This window comes from Macrotis lagotis, chromosome 8 (assembly GCF_037893015.1).
Source record: "Macrotis lagotis isolate mMagLag1 chromosome 8, bilby.v1.9.chrom.fasta, whole genome shotgun sequence".
In the NCBI taxonomy this organism is placed as follows: Eukaryota; Metazoa; Chordata; class Mammalia; order Peramelemorphia; family Peramelidae; genus Macrotis; species Macrotis lagotis.
Genome location: NC_133665.1, coordinates 80,685,349 through 80,707,687, shown reverse-complemented (window position 1 = coordinate 80,707,687; position 22,339 = coordinate 80,685,349). Strand labels below are relative to the sequence as shown.

At 37.4% G+C, this 22,339-nt stretch overlaps 1 long non-coding RNA gene across 1 annotated transcript; it reads right to left on the bottom strand.

Moving 5' to 3' along the window:
* Positions 1-52: 52 nt before the first annotated feature.
* On the bottom strand, positions 53-21,080 carry LOC141495792 (uncharacterized). The gene is made up of 3 exons (XR_012470855.1): positions 20,619-21,080; positions 3,293-3,364; positions 53-1,131 (listed from the first exon to the last, which is right to left on the bottom strand). It is a non-coding gene; the product is annotated as an uncharacterized LOC141495792 (long non-coding RNA).
* Between the last annotated feature and the right edge of the window lie 1,259 nt (positions 21,081-22,339).

Below are 22,339 nucleotides of genomic sequence, written 5' to 3'. Positions count from 1 at the left end.
ACATCAACATCCCTTACGGAAAAAGTTTCCTGAATCTTCTAGTTTTAAGTACACACACACACACACACACACACACACACACACACACACACACACACACACACAGAGATTGTATCTTCCAACAAAATCTCCTTAAGTTCAGAGAATTAAAACAAAAAAAATCTTTTTGTCCCCACTGCCCAGAACTGCTCCTTTCCCAGGGTCTGTACTTCTAAAACCTTAGTTTATGAGCCCACACTGGTGCATTTACTTTTAGTAATTAAGCATGGATATAATTAGCTCAGGACCAGGATATGCTTTTTCTTTTTGTGGTGGCATGATACTTCCCCAGGGCTTAGCATTCCTGTTTGGCAACATGAGTTAGTAAGTTATTCAGGTTTTGGACCTGGAGTCTACAGTTAAGAGAGTAGTCAATCAAATGATGCCCTGTTCGTGATGGGGCAGAAGAGAGGGAAGAAAGAGAAATCACCTCCCATCCAAAAGGAAAGAAGCCATTCTCTCTCAAGAGCTGATCTTTTCTCAACTACCAGAGATCATGTTCTCTAGAGCTCTTTCCTGTCTAGACTCACTCTTTAGTGAGATCTTAAGCTTGCATGACCTCCAGCAAGTTGCTTTGGATTCATTCTCCCTGAAGTAGACTGACTATATTCCCCTTGACCCACACACAGACACTGTGTTCCAAGCCTATTGCTAAGATCTTAAGAGTGTCATTATTCTAGTCCATCCCACTGTGTTCCCCCCACTAAAAACCATTATCAATCCCTAGTTCCATTTAACAGATTAACATTAATTAGTTTTTACAATAGACAATTTGCTTTAAAATAACAGCAAGACAGAAGTATAAACTACCTTGGGGAAGGTGAATGGGTTGAATATTTTACCTTATACCATCTCGGTTTTGGAGAAAGTAGGCCCAGCCTTAACACAGTTTCTATATAGCATTTGCCCCAAAGTTAATATCTAAATATAGAACTGCTGATGGATGAGTCCCTATCTCAGATCTCATTTTTCTCCTTGATTCCCAATGCTGGCTATAAAGCTTTGCATGAACTCAAGTCTCTGATCTCCTGATGGTTCATTTGCTGTCATATTGAAGGTCACAAGGTCATAAGTAGCTCCAGTTTGCTTCACCTAAAACAGGAAAAAAAACAAAATAAGACCAAGAACCAAGGTCAGTATTTACTAACCACATGTCGATCTCAGATGGGCAGGGCTCAGAACCTTTTCCCTTCAGAATTCTCTCTCTCAAATCTCACCAGAATGCCACCAGGCAGGAAGTAATTAGATGAGGTAGGAAAGGAGAGATGGTTGATAGACGCAGGTTAACTAGTACTTTTTGAAAACACTCCAACGTTGCCCCCTCTGGTCAATCACAGAGGTTTTTTTTTTTCCACCATGTGATTAGCAGTTTGGAAATAGTTACATGATGTTTGTGCACATTCAAAATCCACGAGGGGATTCTATCAGCTGAGTACTCTGTACATATATATATATTCATAAGGCCTGGGCTCATTGGCTGGCTCCAATTACATATAAAATGAAGAGCTTGGACAAGATGATTTTTTAAAGCTCTATTCCACTTGTACATATTATGATTCTAGACTCTTTCTGGATAGGTCTTGGTTTTAATTTGAAGCCAACAAAAATAACTCAGGTTTTAGCTGATTAGATTTTAACCATGGGGCTTATTTGCACTTTAATCAAGGAACTGTGATTATGAAAAGTCTTTAAGCTCTGAAAGAATGGAGGACTAGCTATCCTCTAGGACTATTTTCAGCTTTAAGTTTTAGAAGTATTTGTTTGAGCAGGTTTAAATTCCCCTTGAGGTAGTATAATACAAACACCTAGACAATCCCAGGGCCTTAAATCTCTATTCCTGAGGTGAATGACAAATATACTATAACTGTGATGGCTAGATTTCAGAGTTAGAAAATTTACATTTGAACCCCAGAGCTTCCAGTTGCCAACTGTATGATCTTATGTAAGACATGTTGTCTCTCTGGGGCCTCAGTTTCCTTCATTGTAATATGAAAAGCTTGGGCTAGATGAGCTCCAAGATACTCTTCCAATCCAATCCTAGTATCTTCAATGGTTGGAGTCCTGTGATACTTTCAGAGATCCTAATTGACACTTCACAGGAGTGGAGGGGACGGAGATCTTTCTGTTAGTAGAGCATCCTATCTCAGAAATTTGCTAGTTGTGGGATTTTGTATGAATCATTTAATACATCAGAAATTAAGTTTCCTTTGGACTCTTTAGACTTTGCCACCATGACTCAACCAACTTCTTATCTTGAAAACTTCTTTTGTGATTGAAACATCCTTTGGCAATGCTGGTCTCATTTATTATTGATGAGTACTTTCTGGGACCTCCATTTAGGGGACAAGTCCAGGCTGGTCATGATTCATCCTTTCCCAGCTGTACTTCTGACTTTATGAATTTTGCCCAGATACCCCTAATTATCCCTTTCTCTCTCTAGTTCCTTTCTATGTGTTGTGTTTCCCCATTAGAATGTAAGCTCTTTGAGGGCAGTTTGCTTTTCTTTTTTGCTTGCATTTGTAACCTCAGCACTTAGCATAATGTTAATTTAATAATTTTTAGTAAATTTTAATAAATTCTTGCTGCCTTCTTGCCCTAGTTATCTCTTGGGTTGTTGTGAAGAAAAGCTTTCAAATGTGAAAAGTGCTATATGAATATGAATTATTATAAATATTGAAGGTTTTACTGGTTATCTTTGGGAATATTTATAGAATGAAATAACTTTGAAAGTCACTGATAGTTTGATGGATAGAACTGGATGACTTGGGTTTGAATCTAGGCTCAGCCACTTACTGTATCCATGTTCCTGGACAAATCTTTAAATGTTTCTAAGTCTGTTTCCTCTTCTGCAAAATGAGGATAGTAACAATGCATACTATTAGTGGTAGCACATAGAATGGAGTGCTTGGTCAGAAGTCAGGAAGACTCATCTTCAGGAGATCAAATCCTGTGACCCTAGATAAGTCACTTAACCCTGTTTGCCTCAGTTTCCTCATCTGGAGAAGGAAATAGCAAATTACTCCAGTATATTTGACAAAACTATAATAAAAGGGGGGGTATAAAGAGTCAGATATGACTGAAATTATAAAAACACATACCTCACAGTTTGGTAAGGATTAAATGAAATAAAGTAGTATATATTAAATACTTTCTGAAACATTAAGGTGGCCCTGGAATCAGGAGGACCTGAGTTCAAATTCAAACTCAGACACTTCATACTTAGCAGCTGTGTGACTCTGGGCAAGTCACTTACCACTGATTGACTCCCATCCAGGTCAGTCTCCAGTCATCCTGATTTATATCTGGTCACTGGACCCAGATGGTTCTGGAGGAGAAAGTGAGACTGATGACTTAGCACAGTGCCCCCCACCAACATTCAAATCTAATTCACATGCATGTTATGGCATCATCTCCTTGATGTCATGGACTTCTCTGAGAACAAAGGACAAAACAGCAACAGCTATGAAAATGCCATTTGTTTTAGAGGAAGCAGTATGTCAGAAAATAATAGTTTAGGAGGGAGTAATGTGATTTAATAGAAAGAACTCCAAACTTGGAGTCAGAGAACCTAGTTTTAATCCTTGCTCTGCAGTTATACTACTTAATGTGACTTCTTCATTTTCCTCTCTGTAACTCAATTTTGTCATCTGTAAAATGAAAGATTGGATTGTATCACGGTTTCTTACTCTGTGTGTGTATGTGTGTGTATGTTTGTGTGTGTGTGTGTGTGTGTGTGTGTGTGTGTGTGTGTGTGTGAAATGGATCCTTTTTGCAGTCAGGGAAAGCCTAGGGATCCCTTCTCAGAATAATGTTTTTAAATAACTGAAAGATATGATAAACTTCAGTTGCTGGTGACTGAAAATAAATATGTAATTTCTCCCTTATTCAAGTTCCTGGAGACCCCCTCAAATCTGTCCAGGTCAAGAACCCCTGAAGTGAATGAGGCTCTAAAGCTTCTTCCAGTCCTGAGTCTGGGTTTTTAATAGAATCATTCCCTTGCAAAGCTGTCCCTGATGGAGTTGGAGGCCAGGCACTATGTGTGCTTCCCCAACCATCCTCCTTCCAAATCAGAGGAGTACAGATGAAGTCAGGTTAAAATAAATATTAATGTAGACACGAAGCAGGAAAGTTAGAATGACTCAGCCTGAGGGATGTGTAGAGAAGGGATAAGCAAAGTTCCACCACTTTGCCTTGGGGGTGGGGGTGGGGTTGGTTTGATAATCTGACAGTCCAGGATATGTGCCTAAAGGCATTTTAAACCTCCAACAAGCAGGCCTCATTATGGTCCAGTATCAGTAACTTTATATCTTTCAAAACTGAGGGCTGCCTGACTATTCTGGTTCTCTGTAATACAACAGCAATAGCAGCAGCAGCAACAACAACACACTTTTATTATCAATTAAAACAGGGGTTCTTAGTCTTCTTGGGTCATGGACATTTTTGGCAGCCTTTCTCAGAATCATGTTTTAAAATGCATAGAACAAATACATAGTATTCAAAAGGAAACCAATTATATTTTTTCCTAATTTTTATTTTTTTCCCTGGTTACATACAAAACCAAGTTTCAATATTCACTTCCAAAGTCTTGAGTTCCAAATTCTCTCCATTCCTTCCATTTCCACTTCCCTTCATTGAGAAAGCAAGTTACTTGGTATAGGTTAAAAATGTGTAGTCATGCAAAACATTACCACATCAGTCATCTTGTAAAAGTAAAAATAACCTCCCCCCACTAAAAAAAAAAAGGGAAAACTCAATAAAAAATAAAGTGAAAAAAAAAGCATGCTTTAGTCTGTATGCAGACACCAACAGTTCTGTCTTTGGGATGGATAATATTCTTTAACATGAGTCCTTCAGAGTTTATTTAGGTCATAGCAAAGCTTAGAGAAGGTGATAACTGTTCATCCTGCAATATTGCTGTTATTTTGTATAAAATACATTTTTTGGGGTGGCTAGGTGGTGCAGTGGATAAAGCACCAGCCCTGGAGTCAGGAGTATCTGGGTTCAAATCCGGTCTCAAACACTTAATAATAATTATGTGTGGCCTTGGGCAAGTCACTTAACCCCATTTGCTTTGCAAAAATCTAAAAAAATAAATAAAGTACATTTTTCCATTCCATCTGCTCATATAAGTTTTTTACTGAGAGCATCCTGTTCATCATTTCCCATAATAGAACAGCTTTTCATCTCAATTATATACCAACATTTGAGGACACCAATTATACTGACAATTATATTTAGTGTATATATAGGTGTGTATAACCTATCCATGTATCATTCATGGATGACAGGATAAGAATCCTTGCTTTAAAGTTCAGAAAGCAAATTTAAAATTCTTCACAATAATTCTATGAATCAGAAAGCATATATTCCCATCATTGTCCTAATTTACAGAAGAGGTAGCCAAAGCTCAACTTGAATGGTGTCATGGTTTCATGACTGGTAAGTGCCAAAGCTGGAATTTCATGTCTTCCCTGACTCCCCAATTCATACTCTCTAGGAAGTTCTAAGGTGTCAGTTTGTTACTCACAAATGACAGTGCATTAACTTTTGAGTTCAGCCGTTTGAAAATAATACCTTTACCCCAAAGAATGAAATTAAGGGTAGACATTTCAAGCAGTGAAGCAAGTTTATTTCAAATATTTTAAAGCAGATAATGATTTTGTATTGTCCCTCAACTAGAATTTGTCTGACCTAGGGTCAGTCCTTAGTAGGGAAATGCTCTGGCTGGAGAGGTGGAAAAGTTTTGGAATTAATTTCACCAGCTCTAAACACTACAAAAAGAATCCTAAAGTGAAACTTGGGATGTGAGGATAACCTATGATCTTTCTCCACATGAGAAACTGGACTCTAAACTTGTTTTGTGGAATTCTTTGGAAGTCTAGTGGAAGTTTAGAGAATGAAATACATAAGCTTATAAATGAGACAAAATATTAGCAAGATAAGCAGAACCAAAAGAACATTGTACACCCTAATGGTAACATGGGGGTGATGGTCAACTTTAATGGACTTGCTCATTCCATCAGTACAATCAGGCACAATTTTGGGGTATCTGCAATGGAGAATCTCATCTGTATCCAGAGAAAGAATTGTGGAGTTTGAACAAAGGCCAAAATTTTAATTAAAAAATACCCCAACAGTATCTTATTATGTAATTTTTCTATCTCATACTTTATGTTTCTTCCTTAAGAATATGATTTCTCTCTCATCACATTCAACTTAGATCAATGCTTACCATGGAAACAATGTGAAGACTAACAGACTGACTGCCTTCTGTGGGGGTGGGGGGGTGGGGGGGAGGGAAGCAAGATTAGGAGAAAAATTGTAAAATTCAAAATAAATAAAATCTTTCTAAAGTGAAAAAAAAGTTCATGAAATCATGTTAAGATCCCCTGCTAGATATTACAAACCTCACCATAGCTTTTGAGGGAAGATCAAAAATCTTTGGGGGTCCAGAGATCCATGATTACCTTAGTAGTTGCATAGAGAAATCATCAGAGTTCACAACTGGGTGCTTGTTGACTTCATGAAGAAGTCTCCCATATTCTGTATGATCCTGGAAAACAACTGATTCAACCTTCATTTAAAAAGAATACTAAGAAGAATTCTGTTTACTGGTGATAAAATATTTTATTTTATTTTACTTTAGCTCTGTGTTCACAGTCAGTTTATAAGCCATACAAGGAAATTTAACTCCTTTCTTTGTTAATATAATTTTGTCTTTAGTCATTAGATTTGGTTATTTCTAAGAAAACAATCTATCCTTCAAGAACAAAGAAGGACCACCCCATGAGGATATTGGGAATTCCAAATAATGGGTTTCTAAAATATTTCAAGACATACTAATAAGACAACTTCAGTGTTTCCCATTACTCCTGTGAATGCACAATTTCTCTCTGATTTTTTAAAATAATACCTTATAATTTTATCTTTTAAGGTACTTATTCAGGGACATAAAGATGGTGATATCTTTAACATCTCAGAGGAGATTCTGATTTGAAGTGCTCCTATTGGAAGAAAGAAAACAATCATTTATTAAACATACCGTGTGCTAATTTGCTTTACAATTATTATTTCATTTGATCTTTGTAACAACTCTGGGAGGTAAGGGCTATTATTATCCCCATTTACAAATGCAGGAGACTGAGACAGAACAAGGTTAAGTAACTTGCCCAACCAAGGTCAAACAGCTAGGAAACAAGGCCATATTTGAACTCAGGTCTTCCAGAGCCAGACCTAGCACTCTAGGCACTACGGTGCCACCTAGTAATGTTACATATATATTGCACTATTATTGCCTTGTCAAAAATAATGTTTTTGTCCTAATGGACTGATTGAAGAACATTACTATGGGTGAGAATCTGAAGTGTGATTGAATGTCTTGCCTCTTTTGAGTCTGCCAACAGAGTAACCGTATGCTAAACTTGTACATAATGTACAAGCTTCTCAATAATTTATAGCTTGTGCTCAGTTATAATGTTCTTTGGTCTTGTACAGTGGTATGTTTGTATGCCCTTATGTCTCTTTTTATGTTTGTCAGGGCAAGCAACACCCGTCTCTGATCTTAAGCTCCATGGGTACATATGTCATGTTTAAATTATTTGTATGTGACCAGCAGAAGATGAAGTATAAGTAGAAACTTAACAAGGATCATACAATTGTAGTTATTATGTCAAAATACAATTTACTAAATGTCCTCTGAGATAAGTTTGGGTGCTCTATAGAGAAACTAAAAATGTCTCAGGATTTTTCTTTGAGGACCTTTCATTATAAAACACAGTAAAACAAGTAGTTATTATAAAAAAATTCCTAAGACTAAAACTCACTCTTTGTTCCCCCTTCCCTAAGAAAGAACTAATCAACAATACCAGTGATATGATGTGCCACTGATGATCAGATTATGGAAGAAGTGGGAGAATGAGGCTATAAATCCTAGGAGCTTCTTCTTTACCACCATGTCAATGGCTACCTACTAAGAACTCATTTTGTGATTGTGAACTCTGTAAGGCTGTCGTTTGCCTTTTTTTGTATTTCAGTTCTTTTTTAAAATTTTTTTGTTTTAAAGTTTTTGCAAGGCAATGGGGTTAAGTGACTTGCCCAAGGCCATACAGCTAGGTAATTAAGTGTCTGAGGTTGGATTTGAACTCAGGTACTCCTGACTCCAGGGCTGGTGCTCTATCCACTGTACCACCTAGCCACCCCATATCTCCAGTTCTTAACAGAACCTAGCACATAAAAGATACTTAAATGTGTATTGACTAATTGGCCAACTAATTTCTACTTCAATTTGCTCTTCATCAATAATGTTAGCTATACAAGTTATGAGGTACAACTGGACCATAGAAGAAAGTTACAGTGTTGGTCATGCATCTCCACTTAATGGCGATCTGTCAATTTAATTGTCTTAATGGACTTCGTCAATACTGTCCTCCCAGAAAGAACAGGTGAAGTAAACTCTTCATTCCAGCTGTGTCTTGAAAACTAAGATAGGTGAGGGGCAGAACATTCTAGGTATCAGGAATAGACAATACAAAGGCACAGAGATCAGAGTGTGTCTTTTAGGAATTGCAAATGGATCAGTGTAGTCATATTGTAGAATGGGTGGAGAGTAATACCTAAGAAGACTGGAAAAGGACAGAAGGGTAAGTGTGATATGGTCACATCTATGCTTTAGAAAAAGCAGCTTTGGCAATGAAGGGGAGGATAGATTGGAGCAAGGAGAGACTTCAAGAAGGAAGACTAGTCAAAAAATTTGTCCTATAAATGTGAACCTATTGCTTCAACATCTTCCCTCACTAAGAAAAAAAAAAATCTCTACTTCAGCTACTGTGCTGAGGCTCAGTTCTGGTCATTAGCATTATTGAGTGAGTTTTGTGATCTAGGTATGGAACACTCTTGGCAATCTTTTGTATCACGTGATGCTACTTTTACATGACTTTAAACTATTTGCTTGATTAACTGCACTGAGGGATAGAACATCACTGCAGTTAATCTTTAAGCCCTTTTCATTTGGTTTTGGGGAAAGGTTGTATTTGAAGACAGAGGGTGCTGGCAGCTGTCTCATTTTTCAGTACTATATTTTCCAGCCTTATAAAATTATGTTACATATTCCCAGGGCATAACAACTGAGTGCAATCCACAAAGTGGATAATCCATATGTAGAATTATCTTTTTGGTTTTATGTATTTGGGCATGTGTTTTAAGTTAAGGGAGCAGTACAAATGTCTCTTGCAACAATAATCTATTCATAAACAAAATCAGAGAAATGGTGAATTTCAATCAATCACAAGGGCCTTGGATTTAATGACTTTGTTTTCAACTCTACTGGTAACTGCTATGTCTGTGCCTTGGTTTCACCACCTTCAAGACAAAGAAGTAAACTGCAACCACTTTATTTACCTAGTTGGCAATGGTAAAGACTAAAATATTCTTCTTGGTGGTAGAAAAGTTGTTTGAAAAGACATATTTTGATAAATGGGCTTTAAAATTCTTTTGTAATCTATGTTCATATGACCTTTACAATTTTCCACATGAAGATATGTATGTGAGTTACATATGTTTTAAATCTAACAGTTATCTTCTAGATGAAATCACGTATGATACCAAAAACAGCTTGGTCCTTTACAAGGACAATAACTGAAAGTTTTTGTGAAGTGATGTGAGAGTGGTGTGGATTCACAATCTGCTTTTCACATGTACTAGTTGTTACGTGTGAACCTGGACAAATTACTTAACCTCTCTCTAAGAACTCTCTCCAAGATTTTACATTTAGAGAAATTGCCTATCTATCTGTTGGTAGAGGAAGTTTCCTGACCAGAGAACTGCCTACAAAGATGAAATCTAAGATCTAGATAAACAAACAAATAAAAAAGTTAAACCTTAGCATACTTTGCATTGCTTATATTCTGTTGGATCACTGGTTTTGTAATTATTGTATCAGAAATCTCATATGTAAATGATAAAATGTCATTAAGTGGTTGCTGTTGTTATTCAATTGTGTTGGACTCTTTGTGATCCTATTTGGGGTTTGTTTGTTTTTCAGCAAAGATACTAGAGTGATTTGACATTGCCAAAATCAACTCATTTTTACAGATAAGGGAGAGAGGCAAAGAGGGTTAAGTGACTTGTTCAGCATCACACAGCTAGTAAATGTCTGAGACTGGATTTGAACTTATAAGCATGAACCACTTTGATTCTAAGTCCAGTACTCTATCTACTGTGTCACCTAATTGCCCTCAATAAGTGATTAATAATTGATCATTGAAATTCTATAAAGGTATTTCAAACATCAAGACCTTTCAAAACAAAAAAACCTAAACTATGAGCAATTTAAAATATGTAACTCTTCAAAGCACAATTATGCTAAGCAATAGTCCATAGGTCATATCTGGCTTTCATAGAATGGAGGTTTGTATTTGTGACTTGTTTTAAGGGTGGCTAGTTGATAGTCTTAGATTCATCAAGCCAGAATGCCATCTCATCTCCTGACTCATAAGTAAAGTTCCTTCACAGCTATAACGTATTCTTTGAAACCTGCTCTTGGCATATAGTACTGAGGGAATCTGACTTCATTGAACCTGTGAGGTTTAACAAGACCATAGCCTGAAGGCTGTAAGGCTGTGAGCCATACCACTATCTCAGGCTTTTGATGACACCATAAACCACTTGAGATTTATGATGTTAGCAGATGCCATTAGATATGTATGTGCACAGGTGCAGCTTGTAATCACTGAAAGAAGGCAAAGTGTGTGTGGATATACACACATATGTTTTAAACATACAATGGTTTAAAATTTTAGAAGGGATACCTGTAAATTTGAACCATTTATCTACCTGATGGATGGGGCAGGGGCAGGCTATAAGGTAATGGCTTCAGGTCCCTTCCAGATCTATTAGCCTATGTATGATGAACAGCTATGATATGTGGAAATGAAACTGAGATTATTTTGACAGGATTATGCTCATGAAGAAAGGCTTTAATTCATTATAGTTGAAATCTTCTACAGCCAACGAATAGTCAAGATAGTCACTGTATTTATTATTTATATTTGATCTTAATTATAAAGAAAATATATTGATATGTTTCCTTCATACTTCATTAAAAAGTCCTATCAATACAGTTATAATTTAATGTAAACCATCATTCAATAGGAAATGTTATATACATTTAACCTTCAAAGTAAAAGGTAGGTCCTGTACAAGTTCCTCCTCAGTTTATCTAAATATGTCAAAATGGTTTTTGCCAAAAAACATTTATAACTATCATTTTAGGGTCTATCAGTATATGAATTATGAAGTCTATTATATGATACTATAATAATTCTATAAATTTAAAAATTATTAGCAAATAATTTCAATATCTTATATATAATTTGCTTAATATTTTAATTATTAAATATTTTTAAATGTTATAAAGCCTAGGATTAGTTAAAACAAATGTTAGTTTTAAAACAAGCCTTATTGTCATAATCTAATGATCCATTTATTATGTACTGTTTAATAATAATTTTTGAAAGTATGAATGAATCTAAAAACATGCTTGCTGTTTTTTTTTTTAAAAAAAAGAAACATAGAAGCCAAAATAAACACCTTTGCAGTAATAACTGAAAATTACTGGTTTGGTTGGGATAGAGGAATTACTTCAATTGTGATATAAAGCAATGTAGTAGTACATGCCTTCTAGAAATAATTATATAGTGATTATTTTCAAAGATAAACAAACACACAGATGTGCAAGTATATGTTTTTTAAATTCTCACTTTGCAAAAATATATATGAATTACATTATAAATTAATCTAATTATGGATAGAGAAAAAAAGAACCAAAGCTTTAGTTTTTTTGTAGAAGTTTCTAGTAAGTTCTAATGGATGGCATGCCTTTAACTTAAGGTAGAAAAATTACTTGTTCTACTGGAATCACTTCAGTGTAGAGTGCCAAAGTGCCTAAGTGGTTTTTGAATAGTGCTTATTTTGGTAGATATTTCCTTGATGAATAATTTTGATGAATAAATGATGTGATTTTTTAAAAAAGACAACCATAAAAGAGAATATTTGGACTTTAATCATATTGTGTGAAAGGCCATTAAGCAAAGTGATTCTAAATCAAAAAAAGATCCATATATTTAAAAGCATATGTTAATGTATATACACTTATTTACCTATATACCCAGGTTAGTGATAGAAGTTAGCTGGCTACTCTGAATATTAATCAATTGGGAATTCTAGCTTAAGAATCTATACAAAGTGAATAAAAAGTAGTGAAATCAATTTCCATAAGCTGCACATAAAAGTTTGACAATACAAACCCTGCATAAAAACTAAGTATGGTATAGGTTTCTTATATGATAAATAGGAGGAAGAATGATCAGAGTAGGTATAAGTATGCTTAAAAGTCTCATGTTTTGAAAGACAAGTAAATAAAATATATAATCTATGAAATGTTCAAAGTGATATACAATAGTATTGTTTAATACTAAATAATTTGCTTAGGGGGAAAAAACCTAAACAAGTGACTCTAAATCTAGACTCATCTATCTTATTAATAATCACTTGAACTTAGACGGCTTCAGAAACCTACTTCTTTCTGTTTTCATACTCCCTTCTTGTTTCATATAGCACCCCTTTTGAATAACACTAAATACTTTATATAACATCTTTTTCTTCATGTAAACTACCCCGTATTCTGAGGAACTGGCAGCTTAGCTGAGTAACTTCAAGGTACAATAATAAGAAATCCTCTTTAGAACTTTTCCAGCCAAGTTTAAACCAATAACAAACAGAATTTTCAGTGCATTTTCATTGATTGCTAGGCTATAGTATGTTTTTATAATTCTTTTTATTTATTTTAATTAGCATTCATCATTCATAGATAACCGAAAATTTCAAATACATACAGACAAAAAATGTCCAGAGTATGATCTTAACATAGAAATAAAAGGCTCGTTATCTACTCAGTTGATTATCTGGACATCATAGTTTATGGTTATAACACATATTTACTGAATGGTTCTATTCTATAAACACTGGGTAGGAAAGTAATTTAAAGTTTATTTTCCTCTAGATGCCATATAAAAGTGTATATAAATGTGTCTATGTAGAAATGTATATATGTGTATATATAATATGTATATGGAAAAATTCTAGCCACCTCCTACTCATGTTTATTCTTTTATTTCCCCTCTCTAGGCCAGTTATGAAAGATTATATTATAAAAATTAGCCTCCCACATTAAGATTGCCAATTGGCAATCTAGCATCAACTCCGGTTTCTTCTAAATTCTAATGTATCATTGTCACCTTGAGAGTTTCTCAATTTTATTACTTGAATATTTTTCCAAGTATGTATATGTATCTAAGTAGAATGTTCTCACAATAGGAAAATAGGAAAAGGGGGGGAACATCTGTATTTAATACTGTATATTGTAGATTCTAGGAAGCAGAAGTATACTGTTGAAGCTCTTCTGGACTTTTGGGATAAACATAATTGGGATAAAATACCGACATGCTAATGTTTAGCAGCTAGATAAGAACAATTCATCTGGAGCTATTCTGGTCCCACTGGTAATCATATAATTGAACAGGTTTTTAGAGGATATTTGAAGCCATTGTTGTCCCTTGTGCCATTACATAATTAGTACTCATCCTTGTATAATAAAATCTTCTAAAAATGTGTGTGAGTAGCACGGTATAATTTCCAGACAAGGTATTCCATTTTATTTAAAATTTTCCTGATTTTTGATTAGTCTAATATCTGAATTGAAAAAAATCATATTTTAACTTTTAAATATATTTTCATTAAATGACCATGTTTTAAAAATGAAATAGAGCACAGAATATTTAGCTGAAGAACAAAGAAACTACTTTAATGCTATTTGGTAATTAAAGCTACTTTAGAGAAGAAAATTCAGAACCAGTTCTACTAAAAGATGCCTCTTTACTTTGAGCTACTTAATATCTAATATTGCTTCTATGTAGGCAGCTACTTATGTAGTCACTATGTGGTTTCAAGTTACTTTGTTTTAAGGATAACCAAGTCCCAGGTCAACTTTTTTTTTCTTCCCCACAGAGAAGCCTTGGAAAGAGGATCCTCAAAAACGTTATAGGAAAAAAAAAAACCCTCGCCTGATCTAGTATTGTAGATGTCTTATTATTTTTTATATTCTTTGAAGAGTAGTTAAAACTCAATCCAGTTAATGAGAGACATCATCATCTCTACTCTGCTGAGCCCTTTGCAGAGGGACTCCCACACTGCTCCAGCAGAAAGCACACCCTAGATACACACTCAAGAATCACACAAAGGCAGGCATACAAATGCTCATGGAAACTCAGTCTCTTCTCTCTCTCTCTCTCTCTCTCTCTCTCTCTCTCTCTCTCTCTCTCTCTCTCTCTCTCTCTCCTCTCTCTCTCTCTCTCTCTCTCTCTCTCTCTCTCACACACACACACACACACACACACACACACACACACACACACACGAGGAGAAATCCACCATTGGTATCATATACAGTGCTGATTTCAGGGGGGGGCGCTTGGACCGGCAAGCTGCTGACCAGACTTCATTGCTGGCTGCCCCCTTGGCTTTCTGTATGTCCTCACTCTCATTGGAGGTTGATATATGAATATTCAATAGTTCTTCCCCCAGATCCCCTTCTCCTCCCCTTTTTGGTATCTCACTCAGCCGCCAGGCGGAAGCGAAGAGCTGCACTTTCCTATACCTCGAGGAGGATGACTGTGGGACTGGGAGGAGGAGAAGGAGGAGGAGGAGGAGGAAGAGGAGGAGGAGGAGGAGGAAGGGGAGAGCGAGAAAGAAGAAAGCGAGTGTGAGAGAGAGAGAAAGAGAGAGAGAGCGGGTGGCCTCAGGAGAGGAAAGGGTGCTTTTGGTGGGTGGTGGTTAGAGGGAACCACCGCCGCTGCCCAGACCAATCAGCAAGAAGCGGAAAGAGGCCAAGTACGCAGACCGGCTCTAGTATCGCCAGCCTGATCTGCAGAGCGGAGCCAGATCCAAATTGGGGGGGGGGGGGGAGAATGGGAAAAGAGAGGCGAGGGAGAGGAAAAAAAAAGAGACAGCACCACACACGCGCACACACGCACACACACACACACACACACACACAGGCACACACACACATCACACAGAGAGCAACTTAGCTAAAAACGAAACGAAACGAAAGCCCCCCCTCCCACCCCACCCCCCCAAAGCCAAGAGCAGCAGCAATCCTCCTACCCCAAATCAACAGAAAAGAAAGCAACAAAACAAACAAACAAAAAACCCGACCCGAGCTCAGCCTGTCCTGGACAGCGTTCAAGTCAAGTCAACCACCAAAAACTACTTTCCAGCACTGCAACTGGAAGAGGAAGGAAGACTGCAAATTCTGAGGGATTGAGGGGGAGGGGAGGGGGTCTGCTCCCTGACTTTGACTTTTACCGCCTTTTCCTCTCAGACCGAGAACTCTCTTCCTGTTGTGGTATTGCAGAAATAGCAATAGCAACAACAATAATAATACTGACACTTGCTGTCCACTACTAGAAAATAAAACAAACTCCAAAAAAGCAACACAAATTCAACCCTTGAGAAAAGCATTCAGCTCTTTGTACCTGAGAAATGTGGCCCTGTGTTAATGATGCAGAATGCAATGGCGTTTAATGCAGTACAATGCTGTGGTTTGTGGCGTGGTGATGATAGAGTGTATTTGCTTGTTTTTTCCCCTCCTCCCTAACCTCTCCCCCCCCCACCCCCCATTATTCTTTCAGTGTGTGTATTTTAAAGGAGTTATATAGCACAGCTTCCTAAAATGATATCATTTGTGAAGTCTTGCGGTAGAAATATGTGGAGTGTACATATATGTAATATGTAATTGCATGTGTGTTTACGTGTATTTATTTTTGGCAGCTTTTGCATCCGAGTTACACTTTTATGCCAGGAATCAGTGGATGGGAGTGTTCGTCCAAAAAGTGCTGAACTTGGCACATTTCCTGCTTCAACTTCCACCTTCCCCTTCCCCCCTCTCTCTCCCCCTTCTCTGGCATGCAACTATCAGTTAAGCCCTGGAAAGGATTAATGTGCGAATGTTACTTTAGTTGTACCTTGTAGCCAACTCTTTTTCTTGCTTGTTGCCTCATGGTTTCCTTCTTTTCTCATCTATTTTAAGGCACAGTATTTTTTTTTTTAATGCAGGCTGCCCACTTTCACTCCTAATGCTTGCCTTTAGTTTGTAAGAGGGAGGGAATTAGAAAGGGAAATACCATTAATACTCTGCCTGGTATGTGTTGGTTTTCTATCGGCATGTGTTTTAAAGTTTCATTTCTATCGATGCTATGGTGTCAAACTGTAGTAGTATATTTTTCTTTCTTTCCTTTTCGTGTGTGTGTGTGTGTGTGTGTGTGTGTGTGTGTGTGTGTGTGTGTTGGGGGGGCTAAATTATAATGAATGTCACCCCCCCACACACTTTAATATTTATTTTCACCCTGCTGTTTTGCTGTGGGATTTTTTCCCTCTCTACTTAAGTCTATGTGTGTGTCTGTGTCTGTCTCTCTTTTCCCTTGTCCTCTCTTCGCCAGTATGTCTGGGCCACATTTTAATGCACAATATCCCATCCATTAAGTTGTGGTTGAATGCGGAGTGTGTGAGGACTTGGCAGCTCTCAGGTTGAAGGGGGCGGGGAAGCCAGCTTCGACTTTGACACAAGATGCCGAAGTGGCGTGATCTGAATTATTATTAGGGCTGTGAACATGGCCATCTTCTCCTCCTCCAGTTGGAAGAGCTGCCATCGAACTTGAGACGAGACAGACAAGATCTCCAAGTTTTTTTTTAAGTACAGTAGCTGGCAGGGAAAAGGCGCCAAAATACACAAGATTAACTCTAACTTTCTTTGAACTGATCTCAGAGCACCATTCCATGTAATTCTAACTTTGGATAAGTGGGGGGAAAAGTTAACTTTTGAACTCATACTTGAATAGATATTTGTCAGCCCTAAAATGTAATTAACACCCTAAGAAATATATTTATATTTATGTGGTCGGGGGAAAAAGTTCGTGTAAATAAGTGAGGTATGTGCATATATCAGTCAAAGGAATTCAAGATTTAATCATTATCACAGTTAGTGTGCAGTACATTTACTGTATTCTGGAGAGTGGATTTCAGTCCATTGTGAAGCTGAGAAACTGACCTTTATGCAGCCCGAGTAAAAACTGCTAAGAGTTGTGAAACACAAAACGTTGTGGTTTACGGTTTTACATTTGAGGTTTGATGTTTTCATTTAATGGTCTGGAAGATGGGGAAAGCTTCAGTACTGAAAAGTCCCTATTAAACCAGATGTGGACAAAGGTCAAGCACTCATACTCATTGATACAATATCCTTCAGATTTTTACTTTACTGATGGGTAGCAGAGGGAAAAACTGCTGAGTAGTAAAAATATTTGAGTGCTAATTTTAATTTATCCTTCTGATATCGTTTCTGTCCACTTGAAAATGTTTTTTTATTGAATGTAATGAATTTTATAGCCTCGATATTTTTATTAAAGCAAATAAGAAATTGATTAGCCATTTTCTCATGTAAATGTAGACAATTTCATTGTTAACTTCCAAATTAAATTTTCCTATTATTTTTCATCAGGCATTTTAATTGGGCATGTATTTAATTTTAATAGACACATCAGTAGCATAATTATAGGCTGAATGGTGATATACACATCTGTAACTGTTCTTTAAGATTCTGATATCACAAAGAAATGAGAAAATGTAATTTAATAGTTATTTACCATGTATTCTAAGTATAAAAATATTTTAGAAAATAATACTTCTACAGTAATACAAGAAAAATAGAAAATACATTTATTGTGTATTTGCTTAATAAGTTATTTCATTTTAAAATCCCTTGTAAAATATCCTCTTACTTTTGAAATTACTATTTCTGAATTTATTTTCTAGTTTTATTTTCTTTTCACTTACAATGACACCTCTGAAAGGACAATTTGGAGGAAGGGACCAGCAAATCTGACTGAGTTATTCATCACTGTTTACCCTTCACAGTACAGCATTCTTTAGCACTTAAAGACTTTAGAAACCAGAAACTCTCAAACAACTATTTCCAAAAAATCATATAAATATATCTGCTTGCTTATTTTCATGAGTCAGAATGGCAGGTTTAAGTGGGTAACACACTGACTTAATTATGGAAGTAAAAATATTATATCATTTTACTGTAAGGAGCTGGTACCCAGGCAAATGATTATATCACTCTTTCCAAAATGGTTAAGGATGTTATAGAGTATGCATTAAATATATACATATATATATATGCATATATATGTATATATAGTGAATGAGCTGAGTAATCAAAAGCAATTAGTTTGAGGTACCAATGTAAAACTAAAGCCTAAACTATGCAATTGGTAGAATTCTTCATGGATAAAGCTGTAAGATTTCTTTGGATATTTGGGAGATGCAGTATTAGTTTCTGAATTGACTCATTTCTTTACAGTAATGCACAGGGGCTAATCATTAAGAATATATTGAGAATCAGTTCAGATTTCAATTTGTAAATCAATATGCATAAAATGTAGACAGACATAGTGAGACAGTATAAATTTAGATTTATATGTATATATATAGATACAAATATACCAAAATATACACATGTATGTATATATATATATATATATACATGTATATATTTTTAAAATATGTATTTGAGTCCTGGTATTTCAGCAGTAACATTATTAACAGGAACATTTTTCTTATTTAGCTTTGACCTCAGGAGACACCAAAGAGTTCCCAGGTTCCCTGTGGGGGTAGGGGAGCCCGTGGATATTTCTTTATCTTGAAGTTGTGCTGTGCTGGTGATAGGGGTACAGATAGTAAGAAAAATAACTAGTATAGATTAGGGAGGGGAAGGGAAATGGACTCAAGAATCATTGTCTTAATTGACAATATTGGTTTAGGTACCAAGAGAACCAGGCACAATTTTGTAATTGTTGACGAGTTGAGACAATTTCAATACTTTGGATTGTTTATATAGGAATTTTTGTGAATTTTATTTGTGTGTGCCTCCGGAGGCATATAAACTTGTGTGGTACTTTTAGAGCAAATGCTGGTCAGACATCCCCAAACCAAGAAGTGAGGTTCTTTCCTGGTCCAAGTAATGGAAGAGGTGAATAACTTTTCTGGTTGCTTCTTGGGTTCAAAAGGCCACTTATCTTAATCTATTTTTAAAATATTTATGCATATACACATGTAGAACACTGGTCATTCAGTGATGGGTATGAAAATGAAGCTTAGCCTCCTCCTTATATCCTAAACCTGAAAGTCATTAGGTGGATTGAAAATGATATTATTAAGATAGGAAAAAAAATCTTTCCCTCCCAAAGGCATAGAATCCTTAACCTTCCCCTCCAGACTTTTATGGAAAGGTCAGTGAATGGGATGGGGTGGAGACTATGGTGGAAGGCAATCAATATTTGCAGTTGTTTTGAGATGTCTGCCTGTAAGCTTAAGGGGTTTAGTCTTCTGGAGGTCACCGAAAGGCCCCAAAGCTGTTAGAGCTTGCTTTTTACCAACACATGGGTATAGGGGGGGAAAACGTCTGTCACCTGGGGCACCAGCAATCCCCTTTGAAATGAATAAACCTTCTGCTAGTTTGAGAAAATGTTCCACTTTTCTCTCCCAACTCTTTTCTAAAGGTGGCAGGAAGAGGGGAGAAGGGAAAGGGATTTTTTTTAAGAAATAAAAGAATCCTGAAATATAAATTCCATTGAAGTCTGCTTGCAGTTGCTGAGTGGGCTACTGTAGTATATACCATGTCAAAATTCCTATACTGGAGCTATCCCATCAGTCTCCTGCATAGGTTAAAATGTGCCAGCCTTACTTCTTGTTTAACCCATTCAATGCAGGAATGAGAGAAAATCAGAAAGAATGGGAGCAAGATTAAGGTCAAAGCCCCCCTCAAGAAGGTTTCCAGACATCTTTGAAGAAGTCTACCAAGACCTTTTGGAAACCTGTCTAAGAAAAATAATAGGAACCTTGGACAAGGGAGCATGTGGAGCTCAGAAAGGGTTGGCCATTTCTTTCACTTCCAAATGGAATAATTGACTTCTGTTGCTGGGAAGAAACAACCTGTTCCACTCAACCAAATTCATCAACTCCTCTTTCTGGTCAACTATTCCTAGAAAGGAAAGGTCTCAAGAGTTACTTGGCATAAATAGATTAAGAAAGAAATGTTAGTTTTACTGGTGTGTCACCTACCTCCCAGTTAGGAGCTTCTGAGAGCAAAGGGTGGAGTCAGAGAGTATAAAATATACAGACACCTAACAGTCCCCTTCCCCTCTCTTCTCTTTATTATCGTTCTCCCACCACACTTTTTATTTCTTCTCTCTCTATGTCTCTTTACCCCTCCCTGGATGGGGAGCTCAATTTGGTAAGGGAAGAAGTGAGTAGAAACATTAAGTTACCTTGATCACTGAGTACTGTACAACAAGACACACTTCAATTTTTAGCATAGCACATGAAGATAAGAATGAGGGACATTTTGCCTCTAAACAGTGCCTCTCTTTGGGGGGGGGGCAATACCAATGGTTAGTGGTTCTTACCTGGAGCCTGGCATGAAGTCTTCTGTACTGCTTCTGCTGCTGGAGTTAACTGGTACTTCTGTTGTTGCTGCTAAGTCAGGGATATTCATTCTAATTAATGGTTGTAATCTCTCTTTGGCTTTAGAAAATTTTGGATGTGATCTTGATTTGAGGGTAAGAGTAAGGGGAAGTATTTTCTTTGGGGGTTGGGGGGTGGGGAGAGGGAAGCACTGCAGGGAGAGAATGGATATGCCTGTGGAGAAACTTGCCCAATTTTTAAGAATAGGTTCCCCCACCCCCTTTCTTTTTGCCAAAGGATAAGGGCTCGTTCAGAGCTTGGTCTGGGCGCCAGTATTTTCATTAGGTCTAGTAGTGGTGGTGGTGGTGGTGGTAGGGGGTGTGTTTGTGTGTGTGTGTGTGTGTGTGTGTGTGTGTAAGTGAGAAATAGATATAAGGGCTCAGTTTTTTAATAAAAGATCTGAAGCAATGATTTGGGTACAGATGCAGATATTCAAAAGAGATACCTTCAAGGACACTAGTGAATTTCTCCGCTAAGGGGAACGTCTTTCACGGTAAATTAACTCCACTTAAATTGAATATTTATTCAAAAGAAAATGCAGTAGGATCATCAAGTTTTTTGGAGTATATGGGATTTGGGAAGGGAAAGCTGGCTAGGAAAATGCCTAATATAAAGGGATTAGGAATGAAGAGTAGCGTGGATAGACTTTAGGATTTATAAAGTCACGGAGTAAACAGTGCTTGGAGGTAAACTCCGTGTCTTCTCATTACTGCAATCAATACATGCTATCAGCTTCTTTATTACTTTAAAAATCGACTAAAAGGAAATTAAGGTGGTTTGAACGCTTCATATGTGATTTAGCAACGCGCTTTGCTAAAGGGTATGCCCAAAGTTTCCTGAAGGGTTAACTAGCTGGAGTTCTTGCAGTTTCCTCGAATTTACCTGTCTAACAGGAGGACCCCCCCTTCTTCCCGCCCCCTTCTCCCCACCCCCAGTGCCTTTCTTCTTTTGCCTCCGAAGTTTATAGGGACTGCAGCTGGTAGACTTGGCAAGCTCTCCTCATTAAGAGCCCTCTTTGAAAACGGGCTGTGTTTGAGCATTTCCCTAATGAGGACAGGACGGGGTTAAAAAGTGACCATTTCATGGTTGACTTGAACCTGCCTACTTTTCTTGATGTGTCGTTGTGAAATGCTTGATGTGAATAACTCCCACTTGGAAAAGGAAAAAGTCACTGGTTCCTTCAGGACAGCTTGGGGGGGGGGGAGGCGGGGGAGGGGAAGAATAGTGGGGGCCAGGAAAAGGCGGGGGGGGGGGTACAGAAAAGAAAAAAAAATTGAGAGTACTTAAAAAAAGAGTAAAGTGCAAACGAGGCAGTTGCAGCGGCGGCGGCGGCGGCCACACCAGCAAGCGCAGAGTCTGCAGGCTGGGCAGCTCTGGGCTCCGTCCTGCGGGGACTAGTTGGCTAACCGCAGCTCGGGGCTGGTCCAACTCCACAGGCCCCCAGTGCCCACCCGCCTCTAGCTGGGTTTAAACAGCGTGGGTGCAGGAGGCACTCGCTTTCCTCCATTGTCTGAAATACTCTCCCTCAGCTTCTCCATCCCTCCGCGTTTTGAAAAATTGCTTTTGGGTGGGGAGGGGTGCAGCAGGGAGAAAAGAAAGGCGTTAATGGCCAAAGCGCCTCCCAAGAAAATAGCCCAAATAAAGTTCATTCACTCTGCCTCTA